This window comes from Leuresthes tenuis, unplaced genomic scaffold (assembly GCF_036924035.1).
Source record: "Leuresthes tenuis unplaced genomic scaffold, fLeuTen1.0.hap1 SCAF_80, whole genome shotgun sequence".
Taxonomy (NCBI): domain Eukaryota; kingdom Metazoa; phylum Chordata; class Actinopteri; order Atheriniformes; family Atherinopsidae; genus Leuresthes; species Leuresthes tenuis.
The window spans coordinates 155,824-171,588 of NW_027325434.1; the positions used below are offsets into that span (position 1 = coordinate 155,824).

Genomic DNA, 15,765 nt, shown 5'->3' on the forward strand with positions numbered 1-15,765 from the left:
GATTTGAAGTGGATAAATAAGGAGGACAAAAAGTTTTAAGTCAGGCTGATAGAAGGAATTAATTTTATAGCAAAATCTGTATTTCGTCATATGTCGAGAGATGCTTATTGCTGAAGAAGTTCTTTCTCATTCTACAAAGTACAACGTTGTTTATCGTTGAAACTTGATTAGACATGAATAAATATGAAGGACAAAGCAGTCTTAACTTGGTTTGAGTTAATGAATTTGTTTTATAGGAGAATCCGAATTCGTGCATAACCCATAAAATAGAGCTTATTTTCGGATTCCTGAAGAATGAGTCTGGTTCTTTCTCATAATACAAAGTTTGTTGTTTATTGTTGAAACTTCATCAGAAGTGAAGAAATAAATGAATGCCTATCAACAAATGTGGGATCTAAACTCTAGTGCTTCCTCTAAAATAATTTCCTTTCTCAATTTAGAAATGTGTGTGTGTAAGTCACAACACCCGTGACACCAAAACGGCTTTCTTTTCTCTACACTCTGCACTATGAGCACACACACCAAATCAGAAAGGCTTTTTTCTCTCTTTTCTACATTATGGACTGTGGGGACACAAAACCGCTCTCTCTCTTTTTTTTTTTTTATCGTGTGCCAGGGCGTTGTCTCACGTATTAGATTATGCTTAAGATATGAATGGGTTTATCAGTCACATCAGAATCCATACATACTGATCCTCCCGTAATAAAATGGTCGGATCTTATCAAACACACTTTGTTTCTTGTGACAATCAAGTCAGCGAAACAGCGTATACACGTCAAGACACTGAATCAAGTTTGCCACAAGAACTCATAAGTTTGGCAGTATTGCAAGCACCTGTTCATCTACTGTTCTATCACTATGAATTAGTGATCTATTATCAATAAGGATACTTCTACAACTACTATCAAAGTATGTCCGGACTTCTTATGTTGTCAGTTGCTATATATGAATAAGTGGGTAATACTGACAAGCATTAAGCATGTCACACAGCCCAAACATATAACATTTCAGGACACACCACACAGTTAACAACCACAGTGAAGCGTGTCAAAGCCCAAACATGTAACATTCAACAGGACACTTACACAACACATTCAAATCAAACAGTCAGACAACATACAAGAACATATACCCCAGCCGGCATTGCTCCCTGCCTATTTTCGTACAGCACACTATGTGTGCGCACACCTTTATTCACAAACTCTTCAACTTATACTCTTTTACCGAAGCTGCTACAGCTCGATTGGCCGAATACCCTTTGATCCTATTTCGGTGAATTTGACATCTGCCTTACATATAACAGATTAGCGGTTTAGCAGTTTTAATTTAGTTTGAGTTGTTTTTTTTGTTTAAATCTCAAGCGTCTCAACCAAGCAAAGCTCACCATGGGGAAGGTGGCTATGCCAACTAGCCTGATGCCCTGCTCCCGCAGTGACGGATAATCGTACTCTGGTTTCTCTTCATAACGTACAAGTCTTTCGCCTTTTACTAAAGACTTCTGTGGAGAGCAGCACTAATGAGTTGTTTCTATTTTTGGCAGGCTTTACCTTTGCGGGTGAAGCCCTTTCTGTCTGTGCAAAAGAAATATTCTTACTGTGCAGAGTGACTTCTCTGAGTAGAATCGCCTTACTTGTTGCGACTGTGCCGATGTTCGAAGCTGGAGTGCAAAGTTGTTGCTTGAATGGTGCTTGCTGGAGCGTGCGGGAGTGCAAAGTTATACCATTTAAAAGGGCTGAAGAGTGCTCAGTGCAGCGGGTGGGCGACACTCTGGCCACCTTGAAAACCGAGGTTACATCCACTACCAGGGGCAGCCCAAGTACTGCCGCAAGTGTGGTGAGCATGGGCACCTGGTTGAGGCTTGTACCAAGGTGTTATGTGGGAAGAGCAGAGAAATTGGGCAAACTTTTGGAGAGTGTCCAAATGGCAGGAAATGTAATCTCTGTGGAGAATTAAATCACCTCTTCAGAGATTGCCCTAAATCTTTTGCCAACAAATTAAAGACGGTAAAGCCACAGTCAAGCCAACAAAGAGAAGGACCAAAGGTGGCAGTTGGTGAACAAAGTGAAGAGGTTGACCCAATAAATTCAAACTTCCCGCCAAAAGCTTGGATTGGAAGTGAGGAGCAAAAAGGGGAGGGGCCTGTAGAGGCCTCACCACTCAGTGTTGAAGTCTGTGAGAATTCACAGGCAGAGGGTGGAGCTACGCTAAATGAGGAGGAAGAGCAGACAGGTGAGTCTAGTGAAGATACTCACCTCCCCGAAGGTCAACAGCCGAAGAGGACGGCATCTGAGCCTCTGATTCCCCAGTGGTATCAGAGAAGAGGGGAAGGGTTAGGTCCCTTTCAGACAGTTCTTCAGTGGAAGAACCTAGAGTCTTCCCCTCCGACTCACCAAATGAGGTCTCCTTTTTAACTTCAGCTCTGCAATCAACCCCCAGGGACTCAAAGTTAAATGCAACATTGCGTCAGAGGCCAACACCGAGAGTCCGAAAAGGAAATATAGATCACCCTACTCACTTTTCACCTAAAGAAATGAAGGAAGAGCTAGTTTCCCAAGAAATAACCTGTGTGTAATTTGTTTTGATAACTTAGAAAAACGAAAATGACATACCTACTTTCCTTTATGCTTTTAATGGTTCTCACCTTCTCAACACTAAATGTGAGAAGTGTGAAATCAAAGACAAGAGCCCAGAGTATTTTATCCTTCTTAGACTCCATAAAATCAGATGTGTTTTTAATACAAGAATGTGGACTACCTTTTTTAAAAAACCATAGACAATGGGAGGAAATGTGGCCCCATTTATCGATATGGAGTGGCTCAAATCAAAATAAAAATGATGGTGTGGCCATTCTAATTAAAAATCCGCATGTTCTGGTGAAAGGTAGCACAGTGGTGAGAGACGGACGGGCACTTTTAGCACACTTGAATTTTATGGGGCAAGACTTTAACCTCTTAAATATTTATGGTTTCAATGGAAAAAATGAAAGGTATGACCTTTTAGAAGATATACAGCTTTACATGCTAGGGCAAGTACCTTTAGTTGTAGGAGGGGATTTTAACTGTATCTTGAGCAGGAAAGATAGAAAAAGAGCAGGGGTAGATTTTAAAGTGGATAAGACTTCGATTTTACTTCAGGGCATATGCAGGGATTTTAAGCTTACTGACTGTTTTAAAACCATGCATCCCAGAGAGGAGGGCTTCACCTGGTTTAGTCATGATGGCACCAGAGCCTCTCGCATTGATTATTTCTTTACTAGAGATTGCCCACCCACTGATGTTAGATTAACCCCTGTTTTCTTTTCAGACCACCTTATGCTCTCCTGCACCCTTTCACCCCCTTCTGGTGTGACGGTAGGAAGTGGTCTGTGGAAACTCAACTGTTCCCTGTTGGAGGATGAAATCATAGTCAGTCAGTACAGGGAATGTTATAAAGAGTGGCAGACCCTTCAAGACCTCTACGAAACACATGCACAATGGTGGGAAATGGTGAAGGAAACGACCCAGACTTTTTTTAAACAGCAAGGTAAACGTAAAAAAAGGAAAGAGAATAGATGTATGATGGGACTACATAAACGCTTACAGCGCTACTTTAAACTAAATCAGTGTGGCATAGACTTTAAAGAAGAAATCAAAGATGTCAAAAAGGAAATGTCAGTTTTAGCAGAAATAAAGAGTAAAGGAATTTTTGTAAGAAGCAGGGAGCAGGAAATTGAGGAAGGTGAAAAAGAAAGAAAGTTATAAATAAAAAGGAGTGTAATCAAAATCTAAAAAGAGAAGATGGGTTTTTAACAAAATCCACACAAGAGATGATTTAAACTGTACATACCTTTTATAGTAACATGTACAAAGAGAAACCAGTGCACTTGGAAACATCGGCAGAAATCTTAAAATTCGTTGACAAAACCGTAAAAGAGAATGCACACTTGACACAGAATTTTAATGCTTTAGAGTTAAAAAAATGCCTAACAGGTTTTAAGAGAAGTCGAGCTCCGGGTTTAGACGGGCTTCCTGCAGAATTCTATCTGACCTATTGGGACCTTTTATCATCAGACATTTTAGATGTTTTTAAAGATTTTGAAAAACTCGACCGACTGCCTGACAGTTTTAGAGTGGGAATAGTGACTCTACTTTATAAAAAAAATGATAAGACTGACCTAAAGAATTGGAGGCCCATCACACTTTTAAACTTTGACTGTAAACTTTTTAGCAAGGTTTTAGCGACACGGATGTCCTCTGTTTTAGAGGAGGTAATTCACCCAGACCAAGCTTGTGCCATCTCAGGGAGACAACTCACCGACAGCCTCGTACTGATTCGAGACATCATTGATTACGCTAGAGACAGAAACACCCGGCTTGTCATCTTAAATTTAGACTTTGAAAAAGCATTTGATCGGGTCTCGCATCAATATCTCTTTCAGGTGTTGCAGCCATCGAAAAGGGCCCGATTGTTCCTACTTGGTGAGCTTTGCTTGGTTGAGACGCTTGCCCCCCCCCCCCGCTCCTCGGCTGACCAAGTAGAAACAATCTATTCGATGGCTGCCTTGTCTTTTACTCTGTGCAAAAGACAAGGCAGCCACAAACACCACGGGAACACCGTATTGAGGCTTTGTTCTGACCACTCATTCGGTGTCGCGTTTCTTTCAAGCAATTCTCCCGGTTAGCCCGCACTCGGCTCGCTCCCAGAGCCGTGTTAAAGTCCACTTCGCATTCACTCTCTTTTCTCAGCAGATTAAAAGAAAGTTTCATCTTGGGCTCCCTGAAACTTCCATCCTGCACCGCTGTTTGCTTTTTCACAAGAGCAGAGGAGAGCGCACCGTTCCCAGCGGCACTGCAGTACCGGGTCGAGGCTTGGAGTGAACGGAGCAAGCTTCTTTTTCAACTCCTATTCTTAAAAATCCATTTTATATGTTGTCCTCGTATAGAGGACATATTAAACTGATAAGAACAGATACTACACTTGATCTTAGCCAAAAGGCCGAGAAGCGATAACTGTCCACTGTTTCAGGTCCGAGGGCCCTTGCTGGCACAATGCGCACTTGTAGCAGTGTTCTTTTTATGGCCATAGGTGGCCAGAGTGTCACGTTGCACCTCCGCCCACCCGCTGCACTGAGCACTCTTCAGCCCTTTTAAATGGTATAACTTTGCACTCCCGCATGCTCCAGCAAGCACCATTCAAGCAACAACTTTGCACTCCAGCTTCGAACATCGGCACAGTCGCAACAAGTAAGGCGACTCTACTCAGAGAAGTCACTCTGCAAAGTAGCAAGATTTCTTTTGCACAGACAGAAAGGGCTTCACCCGCAAAGGTAAAGCCTGCCAATAATAGAAACAACTCATTAGTGCTGCTCCCCCCCCCCCCTGCTCCTCGGCTGACCAAGTAGGAACAATCGGGCCCTATTCGATGGCTGCCTTGTCTTTTACTCTATGCAAAAGACAAGGCAGCAACAAAAACACCACGAGAATCCCGTATTGAGGCTTTGTTCTGACCGCTCATTCGGTGTCGCGTTTCTTTAAAGCAATTCTCCCTGTTAGCCGACACTCGGCTCGCTCCCATAGCCGTGTTAAATTCTACTTCGCATTCACTCTCTTTTCTCAGCAGACTCTTGGGATTTTATCTATAAAATGAATTCCTTCACTCAAACTATGTTAAAACTGCTTTGTCCTTCATATTTACCATGTCTAGAAAGATTTAAACAAAAAAAAAACAACGTTGTACTTTGCAGTAAAAGAAAGAGCAAATCTAAAGTTTCAGGAATCCGAGAATAAGCTTACTTTCATGAGTTCTTCACGATTTCGGATTTTGCTATAAAATGAATTCCTTCACTCAAACTAAATTAAAACTGCTAAACCGCTAATCTGTTACATGTAAGGCAGATGTCAAATTCACCGAAATAGGATCTAAGGGTATTCGGCCAATCGAGCTGTAGCAGCTTTGGTAAAAGAGTATAAGTTGAAGAGTTTGTGAATAAAACTCACATAGTGAGCTGTAGGAAAATAGGCAGGGAGCAATGCCGGCTGGGGTATATGTTCTTGTATGTTGTCTGACTGTTTGATTTGAATGTGTTGTGTAAGTGTCCTGTTGAATGTTACATGTTTGGGCTTTGACACTTCACTGTGGTTGTTAACTGTGTGGTGTGTCCTGAAATGTTATATGTTTGGGCTGTGTGACATGCTTAATGCTTGTCAGTAGCTACCCACTTATTCATATATAGCAACTGACAACATAAGAAGTCTGGACATACTTTGATAGTAGTTGTAGAAGTATCCTTATTAATAATAGATAAACTAATTCATAGTGATAGAACAGTAGATGAACAGGTGCCTGCACATGTCTCATGAAAATAAAATGGGTGTATGATTGCTGACGGCAGAGCAATACTGCCAAACTTATGAGTTCTTGTGGCAAACTTGATTCAGTGTCTTGACGTGTATACGCTGTTTCGCTGACTTGATTGTCACAAGAAACAAAGTGTGTTTGATAAGATCCGACCATTTTATTACGGGAGGATCAGTATGTATGGATTCTGATGTGACTGATAAACCCATTCGTATCGTAAGCATAATCTAATACGTGAGACAACGCCCTGGCACACAATCAAAAAAAAAAAGAGAGAGCGGTTTTGTGTCCCCACAGTCCATAATGTAGAAAAGAGAGAAAAAAGCCTTTCTGATTTGGTGTGTGTGCTCACAGTGCAGAGTGTAGAGAAAAGAGAGAAAAGAAAGCCGTTTTGGTGTCACGGGTGTTGTGACTTACACACACACATTTCTAAATTGAGAAAGGAAATTATTTTAGAGGAAGCACTAGAGTTTAGATCCCACATTTGTTGATAGGCATTCATTTATTTCTTCACTTCTGATGAAGTTTCAACAATAAACAACAAACTTTGTATTATGAGAAAGAACCAGACTCATTCTTCAGGAATCCGAAAATAAGCTCTATTTTACGAGTTATGCACGAATTCGGATTCTCCTATAAAACGAATTCCTTAACTCTAACCAAGTTAAGACTGCTTTGTCCTTCATATTTATTCATGTCTAATCAAGTTTCCACGATAAACAACGTTGTACTTTGTACTTCTTCAGCAATAAGCATCTCTCGACATATGACGAAATACAGATTTTGCTATAAAATTAATTCCTTCTATCAGCCTGACTTAAAACTGTTTGTCCTCCTTATTTATCCACTTCAAATCAAGTTTCAACAATTAAAAAAATGTTGTAGTTTGAGAAAAAACAACTTAATCTTAAGCAATCAGTAGGGTAAGAAAGGGTAAGAAAAGGAGCAAATGCCAACCATACATCACTAAAAGGTGGAGCGGAAGTATTCGGCTGCAAGTAGGTGCGAATGCCTGACAATGTATGATCAAAAGAGGGAGCGGAGGTTTTCGACTGCAAGGTCTGAATGTCCAACCATAATTTGTAAAAACCGGGGAAGAAAAGGCTCGAAAGCCCGACTATACACCATCAAAAGCGGGAGCGGAGGTTTTCGGCTGCAAGTAGGTGTGAATGTTCGACCATAATTTGTAAAAAGCGGGTAAGAAAAGGTTCGAATGCCCGACTATATATTAACCAAAGCAGGAGGAGAGGTCTTCGGATAAGAGTGGGTGAGAATTTACAACCATAATCTATAAAATGCGGTGAAAAAAAAGGTGTGAATACCCCATAGAACACTAAAAGGTAGAGCGGAAGTGTTCGGCTGCAAGAAGGTGTGAATGTCTGACCATAGTTTGTAAAAAGCGGGTAAGAAAAGGTTCGAATGCCCGAACATACACCATCAAAGGAGGGAGCGGAGGTGTTCCGCTGTAAGAAGGTGTGAATGTCCGACCATAGTTGGCAAAAAGCAGGTAAGAAAAGGTTAAAATACCCGATTGTACACAATCAATAGCGGGAGCAGAGTTGTTCCGCTACTAAAAGGTGTGAAAGTCCGACCATGGTTTGTAAAAAGCGGGTAAGAAAAGGTGCGAATGCCCGACAATGTATGATCAAAAGAGGGAGTGGAGGTTTTCGGCTGAAACAAGGTCTGAATGTCCATCCATATTTTGTAAAAATCTGGGAAGAAAAGGCTCGAAAGCCCGACTATACACCATCAACAGCTGGAGCGGAGGTGTTCAGCTGCAAGAAGGTCTGAATGTCCATCAATAATTGCTAGAAAACATGGAAGAGAATTTTTGAATATCCAACCGCACATGATCATAAGCGGGAGAGGAGGTGTTCAAATGCAAGAAGCTGTGAATGTCCACCCATAATTACTGCAAAATGGGTAAGAAAAGGTACGAATGCCCAACCATACATGATCCTAACAGGGAGCGGAGGTGTTTGGCTGCGACAAGGTGTGTATGTCCACCCATAATTAATGAAAAGCGGGCAACAAGTAGGTTTGAATACCCATCATCAAAAGCAGGAGTGGATGTGTTCGGCTACAAGAAGGTTTGAATGTCTGACCATAGTTTGTAAAAAGCGGGTAAGAAAAGGTTTGAATGCCCGAACATACACCATCAAAGGAGGGAGCGGAGGTGTTCCGCTGTAAGAAGGTGTGAATGTCCAACCATAATTGGCAAAAAGCAGGTAAGAAAAGGTTAAAATACCCTATTGTACACAATCAATAGCGGGAGCAGAGTTGTTCCGCTACTAAAAGGTGTGAAAGTCCGACCATGAATTGTAAAAAGCGGGTAAGACAAGGTGCGAATGCCCGACAATGTATGATCAAAAGAGGGAGTGGAGGTTTTCGGCTGAAAGAAGGTCTGAATGTCCATCCATAATTTGTAAAAATCGGGGAAGAAAAGGCTCGAAAGCCCGACTATACACCATCAACAGCTAGAGCGGAGGTGTTCAGCTGCAAGAAGGTCTGAATGTCCATCAATAATTGCTAGAAAACATGGAAGAGAATTTTCGAATATCAAACCGCACATGATCATAAGCGGGAGAGGAGGTGTTAAAATGCAAAAAGGTGTGAATGTCCACCCATAATTACTGCAAAATGGGTAAGAAAAGGTACGAATGCCCAACCATACATCATCAAAAGCAGGAGTGGATGTGTTCGGCTACAAGAAGGTTTTAATGTCCGACCATACTTTGTAAAAAGCGGGTAAGAAAAGGTTCGAATGCCCGAACATACACCATCAAAAGAGGGAGCGGAGGTGTTCCACTGTAAGAAGGTGTGAATGTCTGACCATAGTTGGTAAAAAGCGGGTAAGAAAAGGTGAAAATACCCGACTGTACACAATAAATAGCGGGAGCGGAGTTGTTCGGCTACTAAAAGGTGTGAAAGTCCGACCCTGGTTTGTAAAAAGCGGGTAAGAGAAGGTGCGAATGCCCGACAATGTATGATCAAAAGAGGGAGCGGAGGTTTTCGGCTGCAAGAAGGTCTGAATGTCCAACAATAATTTTGTAAAAACCGGGGAAGAAAAGGCTCGAAAGCCAGACTATACATCATCAAAAGCGGGAGCGGAGGTGTTCAGCTGCAAGAAGGTCTGAATGTCCAACAATAATTTTGTAAAAACCGGGGAAGAAAAGGCTCGAAAGCCAGACTATACATCATCAAAAGCGGGAGCGGAGGTGTTCAGCTGCAAGAAGGTCTGAATGTCCATCAATAATTGCTAGAAAACATGAAAGAAAATTTTCGAATATCAAACCACACATCATCATAAGCGGGAGAGGAGGTGTTCAGCTGCAAGAAGGTGTGAATGTCCGACCATAGTTTGTAAAAAATGGGTAAGAAAAGGTGCGAATGCTCAACCATACATCATCAAAAGCAGGAGTGGATGTGTTCGGCTAAAAGAAGGTTTGAATGTCCGACCATAGTTCGTAAAATGCCGGTAAGAAAAGGTTCGAATGCCCGAACATACACCATCAAAAGAGGGAGCGGAGTTGTTCCGCTGTAAGACGGTGTGAATGTCCAACAATAGTTGGTAAAAAGCGGGTAAGAAAAGGTTAAAATACCCGACTGTACACAATCAATAGCGGGAGCGGAGTTGTTCGGCTACAAGAAGGTGTGAAAGTCCGACCATGGTTTGTAAAAAGCGGGTAAGAAAAGGTTCGAATGCCCGAATATATACCATCAAAAGCGGAAGCGGAGGTGTTCGGCTGAGAGAAGGTGTGAACGTCCGACCAAAGTTTGTAAAAAGCAGTGAAGAAAAGTTTCGAATATCCAACCAAACATAATCAAAAGCGGGAGCAGAGCTGTTCGACTGCAAGTAGGTGTGAATGTCAGATCATAATTTGCAAAAAGCTGATGAGAAAGGGTGAGAATGCCCGACTATACACCATCAAATGCGGGAGCGGAAGTGTTCGGCTGTGAGTAGGTGTGAATGTCAAACCATAATTGCTGAAAAATGTGTTAGAAAAGACAAGAATGCCGGACCATACATCATCAAAAGCGGGAAAAGTGGTGTTCGGCTGCAAGTAGGTGTGAATGTCCAGCCATAATTACTCACAAACCGGTAAGAAAAGGTAGTATTGCCAGACCATACATTATCAAAACAGGGAGAGGAGGTGGTTCAGCTGCAAGGTGTGAATGTCTGACTAAAGTTTATAAAAAGCGGGTAAGACAAGGTGCGAATGCCTGACAATGTATGATCAAATGAGGGAGCGGAGGTTTTCGGCTGCAAGGTCTGAATGTACAACCATAATTTGTAAAAACCGGGGAAGAAAAGGCTCGAAAGCCCGACTATACACCATCAAAAGCGGGAGCGGAGGTGTTCGGCTGCAAGTAGGTGTGAATGTTCGACCATAATTTGTAAAAAGCGGGTAAGAAAAGGTTTGAATGCTCGACTATATATTAACAAAAGCAGGAGGAGAGGTCTTCGGATAAGAGTGGGTGAGAATTTCCAACCATAATCAATAAAATGCGGTGAAAAAAAAGGTGTGAATACCCCATAGAACACTAAAAGGTGGAGCAGAAGTGTTCGGCTGCAAGAAGGTGTGACTGTTCGACTATATTTGGTGAAAAGCAGGTGAAGCAAGGTCTGAATGCCCAACCTTACATCATCAAAAACGAGATCAGAGGTGTTTGGCTGCAAGAAGGCCATAGTTTGCAAAAAGCGGGTAAGCTGCGAATGACCGACTAAATATCAACAAAAGTGGGGGCGGATGTCTTCGGATGCAAGTGGGTGTGAATATCCCACCATACAAGTATGGTGGAGAGGAAGCTGTGAATGGCCGACCATAGTAAAAAGCGGGTGAGAAAAGGTGCGAATGTCCAATCATACATGATCAAAACAGGGAGCGGAGGTGTTTGGCTGCGACAAGGTGTGTATGTCCACCCATAATTAATGAAAAGCGGGCAACAAGTAGGTTTGAATACCCATCATCAAAAGCAGGAGTGGATGTGTTCGGCTACAAGAAGGTTTGAATGTCTGACCATAGTTTGTAAAAAGCGGGTAAGAAAAGGTTCGAATGCCCGAACATACACCATCAAAGGAGGGAGCGGAGGTGTTCCGCTGTAAGGTGTGAATGTCCGACCATAGTTGGCAAAAAGCAGGTAAGAAAAGGTTAAAATACCCGATTGTACACAATCAATAGCGGGAGCAGAGTTGTTCCGCTACTAAAAGGTGTGAAAGTCCGACCATGGTTTGTAAAAAGCGGGTAAGAAAAGGTGCGAATGCCCGACAATGTATGATCAAAAGAGGGAGCGGAGGTTTTCGGCTGAAACAAGGTCTGAATGTCCATCCATATTTTGTAAAAATCTGGGAAGAAAAGGCTCGAAAGCCCGACTATACACCATCAACAGCTGGAGCGGAGGTGTTCAGCTGCAAGAAGGTCTGAATGTCCATCAATAATTGCTAGAAAACATGGAAGAGAATTTTCGAATATCAAACCGCACATGATCATAAGCGGGAGAGGAGGTGTTCAAATGCAAGAGGGTGTGAATGTCCACCCATAATTACTGCAAAATGGGTAAGAAAAGGTACGAATGCCCAACCATACATGATCCTAACAGGGAGCGGAGGTGTTTGGCTGCGACAAGGTGTGTATGTCCACCCATAATTAATGAAAAGCGGGCAACAAGTAGGTTTGAATACCCATCATCAAAAGCAGGAGTGGATGTGTTCGGCTACAAGAAGGTTTGAATGTCTGACCATAGTTTGTAAAAAGCGGGTAAGAAAAGGTTCGAATGCCCGAACATACACCATCAAAGGAGGGAGCGGAGGTGTTCCGCTGTAAGAAGGTGTGAATGTCCAACCATAATTGGCAAAAAGCAGGTAAGAAAAGGTTAAAATACCCTATTTTACACAATCAATAGCGGGAGCAGAGTTGTTCCGCTACTAAAAGGTGTGAAAGTCCGACCATGAATTGTAAAAAGCGGGTAAGAAAAGGTGCGAATGCCCGACAATGTATGATCAAAAGAGGGAGTGGAGGTTTTCGGCTGAAAGAAGGTCTGAATGTCCATCCATAATTTGTAAAAATCGGGGAAGAAAAGGCTCGAAAGCCCGACTATACACCATCAACAGCTAGAGCGGAGGTGTTCAGCTGCAAGAAGGTCTGAATGTCCATCATTAATCGCTAGAAAACATGGAAGAGAATTTTCGAATATCAAACCGCACATGATCATAAGCGGGAGAGGAGGTGTTAAAATGCAAAAAGGTGTGAATGTCCACCCATAATTACTGCAAAATGGGTAAGAAAAGGTACGAATGCCCAACCATACATCATCAAAAGCAGGAGTGGATGTGTTCGGCTACAAAAAGGTTTTAATGTCCGACCATAGTTTGTAAAAAGCGGGTAAGAAAAGGTTCGAATGCCCGAACATACACCATCAAAAGAGGGAGCGGAGGTGTTCCACTGTAAGAAGGTGTGAATGTCTGACCATAGTTGGTAAAAAGCGGGTAAGAAAAGGTGAAAATACCCGACTGTACACAATAAATAGCGGGAGCGGAGTTGTTCGGCTACTAAAAGGTGTGAAAGTCCGACCCTGGTTTGTAAAAAGCGGGTAAGAGAAGGTGCGAATGCCCGACAATGTATGATCAAAAGAGGGAGCGGAGGTTTTCGGCTGCAAGAAGGTCTGAATGTCCAACAATAATTTTGTAAAAACCGGGGAAGAAAAGGCTCGAAAGCCCGACTATACATCATCAAAAGCGGGAGCGGAGGTGTTCAGCTGCAAGAAGGTCTGAATGTCCATCAATAATTGCTAGAAAACATGAAAGAAAATTTTCGAATATCAAACCACACATCATCATAAGCGGGAGAGGAGGTGTTCAGCTGCAAGAAGGTGTGAATGTCCGACCATAGTTTGTAAAAAATGGGTAAGAAAAGGTGCGAATGCTCAACCATACATCATCAAAAGCAGGAGTGGATGTGTTCGGCTAAAAGAAGGTTTGAATGTCCGACCATAGTTCGTAAAATGCCGGTAAGAAAAGGTTCGAATGCCCGAACATACACCATCAAAAGAGGGAGCGGAGGTGTTCCGCTGTAAGACGGTGTGAATGTCCAACAATAGTTGGTAAAAAGCGGGTAAGAAAAGGTTAAAATACCCGACTGTACACAATCAATAGCGGGAGCGGAGTTGGTCGGCTACAAGAAGGTGTGAAAGTCCGACCATGGTTTGTAAAAAGCGGGTAAGAAAAGGTTCGAATGCCCGAATATATACCATCAAAAGCGGAAGCGGAGGTGTTCGGCTGAGAGAAGGTGTGAACGTCCGACCAAAGTTTGTAAAAAGCAGTGAAGAAAAGTTTCGAATATCCAACCAAACATAATCAAAAGCGGGAGCAGAGCTGTTCGACTGCAAGTAGGTGTGAATGTCAGATCATAATTTGCAAAAAGCTGATGAGAAAGGGTGAGAATGCCCGACTATACACCATCAAATGCGGGAGCGGAAGTGTTCGGCTGTGAGTAGGTGTGAATGTCAAACCATAATTGCTGAAAAATGTGTTAGAAAAGACAAGAATGCCGGACCATACATCATCAAAAGCGGGAAAAGTGGTGTTCGGCTGCAAGTAGGTGTGAATGTCCAGCCATAACTACTCACAAACCGGTAAGAAAAGGTAGTATTGCCAGACCATACATTATCAAAACAGGGAGCGGAGGTGGTTCAGCTGCAAGGTGTGAATGTCTGACTAAAGTTTATAAAAAGCGGGTAAGACAAGGTGCGAATGCCTGACAATGTATGATCAAATGAGGGAGCGGAGGTTTTCGGCTGCAAGGTCTGAATGTACAACCATAATTTGTAAAAACCGGGGAAGAAAAGGCTCGAAAGCCCGACTATACACCATCAAAAGCGGGAGCGGAGGTGTTCGGCTGCAAGTAGGTGTGAATGTTCGACCATAATTTGTAAAAAGCGGGTAAGAAAAGGTTTGAATGCTCGACTATATATTAACAAAAGCAGGAGGAGAGGTCTTCGGATAAGAGTGGGTGAGAATTTCCAACCATAATCAATAAAATGCGGTGAAAAAAAAGGTGTGAATACCCCATAGAACACTAAAAGGTGGAGCAGAAGTGTTCGGCTGCAAGAAGGTGTGACTGTTCGACTATATTTGGTGAAAAGCAGGTGAAGCAAGGTCTGAATGCCCAACCTTACATCATCAAAAACGAGATCAGAGGTGTTTGGCTGCAAGAAGGCCATAGTTTGCAAAAAGCGGGTAAGCTGCGAATGACCGACTAAATATCAACAAAAGTGGGGGCGGATGTCTTCGGATGCAAGTGGGTGTGAATATCCCACCATACAAGTATGGTGGAGAGGAAGCTGTGAATGGCCGACCATAGTAAAAAGCGGGTGAGAAAAGGTGCGAATGTCCAATCATACATGATCAAAACAGGGAGCGGAGGTGTTTGGCTGCGACAAGGTGTGTATGTCCACCCATAATTAATGAAAAGCGGGCAACAAGTAGGTTTGAATACCCATCATCAAAAGCAGGAGTGGATGTGTTCGGCTACAAGAAGGTTTGAATGTCTGACCATAGTTTGTAAAAAGCGGGTAAGAAAAGGTTCGAATGCCCGAACATACACCATCAAAGGAGGGAGCGGAGGTGTTCCGCTGTAAGGTGTGAATGTCCGACCATAGTTGGCAAAAAGCAGGTAAGAAAAGGTTAAAATACCCGATTGTACACAATCAATAGCGGGAGCAGAGTTGTTCCGCTACTAAAAGGTGTGAAAGTCCGACCATGGTTTGTAAAAAGCAGGTAAGAAAAGGTGCGAATGCCCGACAATGTATGATCAAAAGAGGGAGCGGAGGTTTTCGGCTGAAACAAGGTCTGAATGTCCATCCATATTTTGTAAAAATCTGGGAAGAAAAGGCTCGAAAGCCCGACTATACACCATCAACAGCTGGAGCGGAGGTGTTCAGCTGCAAGAAGGTCTGAATGTCCATCAATAATTGCTAGAAAACATGGAAGAGAATTTTCGAATATCAAACCGCACATGATCATAAGCGGGAGAGGAGGTGTTCAAATGCAAGAAGGTGTGAATGTCCACCCATAATTACTGCAAAATGGGTAAGAAAAGGTACGAATGCCCAACCATACATGATCCTAACAGGGAGCGGAGGTGTTTGGCTGCGACAAGGTGTGTATGTCCACCCATAATTAATGAAAAGCGGGCAACAAGTAGGTTTGAATACCCATCATCAAAAGCAGGAGTGGATGTGTTCGGCTACAAGAAGGTTTGAATGTCTGACCATAGTTTGTAAAAAGCGGGTAAGAAAAGGTTCGAATGCCCGAACATACACCATCAAAGGAGGGAGCGGAGGTGTTCCGCTGTAAGGTGTGAATGTCCCACCATAGTTGGCAAAAAGCAGGTAAGAAAAGGTTAAAATACCCGATTGTACACAATCAAT

The 15,765-nt window shown here is 42.7% G+C and overlaps 2 non-coding genes across 2 annotated transcripts; one reads left to right on the top strand and one right to left on the bottom strand.

Annotated features, from left to right (window-relative positions):
- Nucleotides 1–1,444: 1,444 nt before the first annotated feature.
- Nucleotides 1,445–1,558, top strand: LOC140286260 (U5 spliceosomal RNA). Its single transcript, XR_011911110.1, has one exon. It is a non-coding gene; the product is annotated as a U5 spliceosomal RNA (small nuclear RNA).
- Nucleotides 1,559–4,802: 3,244 nt separating this feature from the next.
- Nucleotides 4,803–4,986, bottom strand: LOC140286249 (U2 spliceosomal RNA). Its single transcript, XR_011911100.1, has one exon. It is a non-coding gene; the product is annotated as a U2 spliceosomal RNA (small nuclear RNA).
- Nucleotides 4,987–15,765: the final 10,779 nt, after the last annotated feature.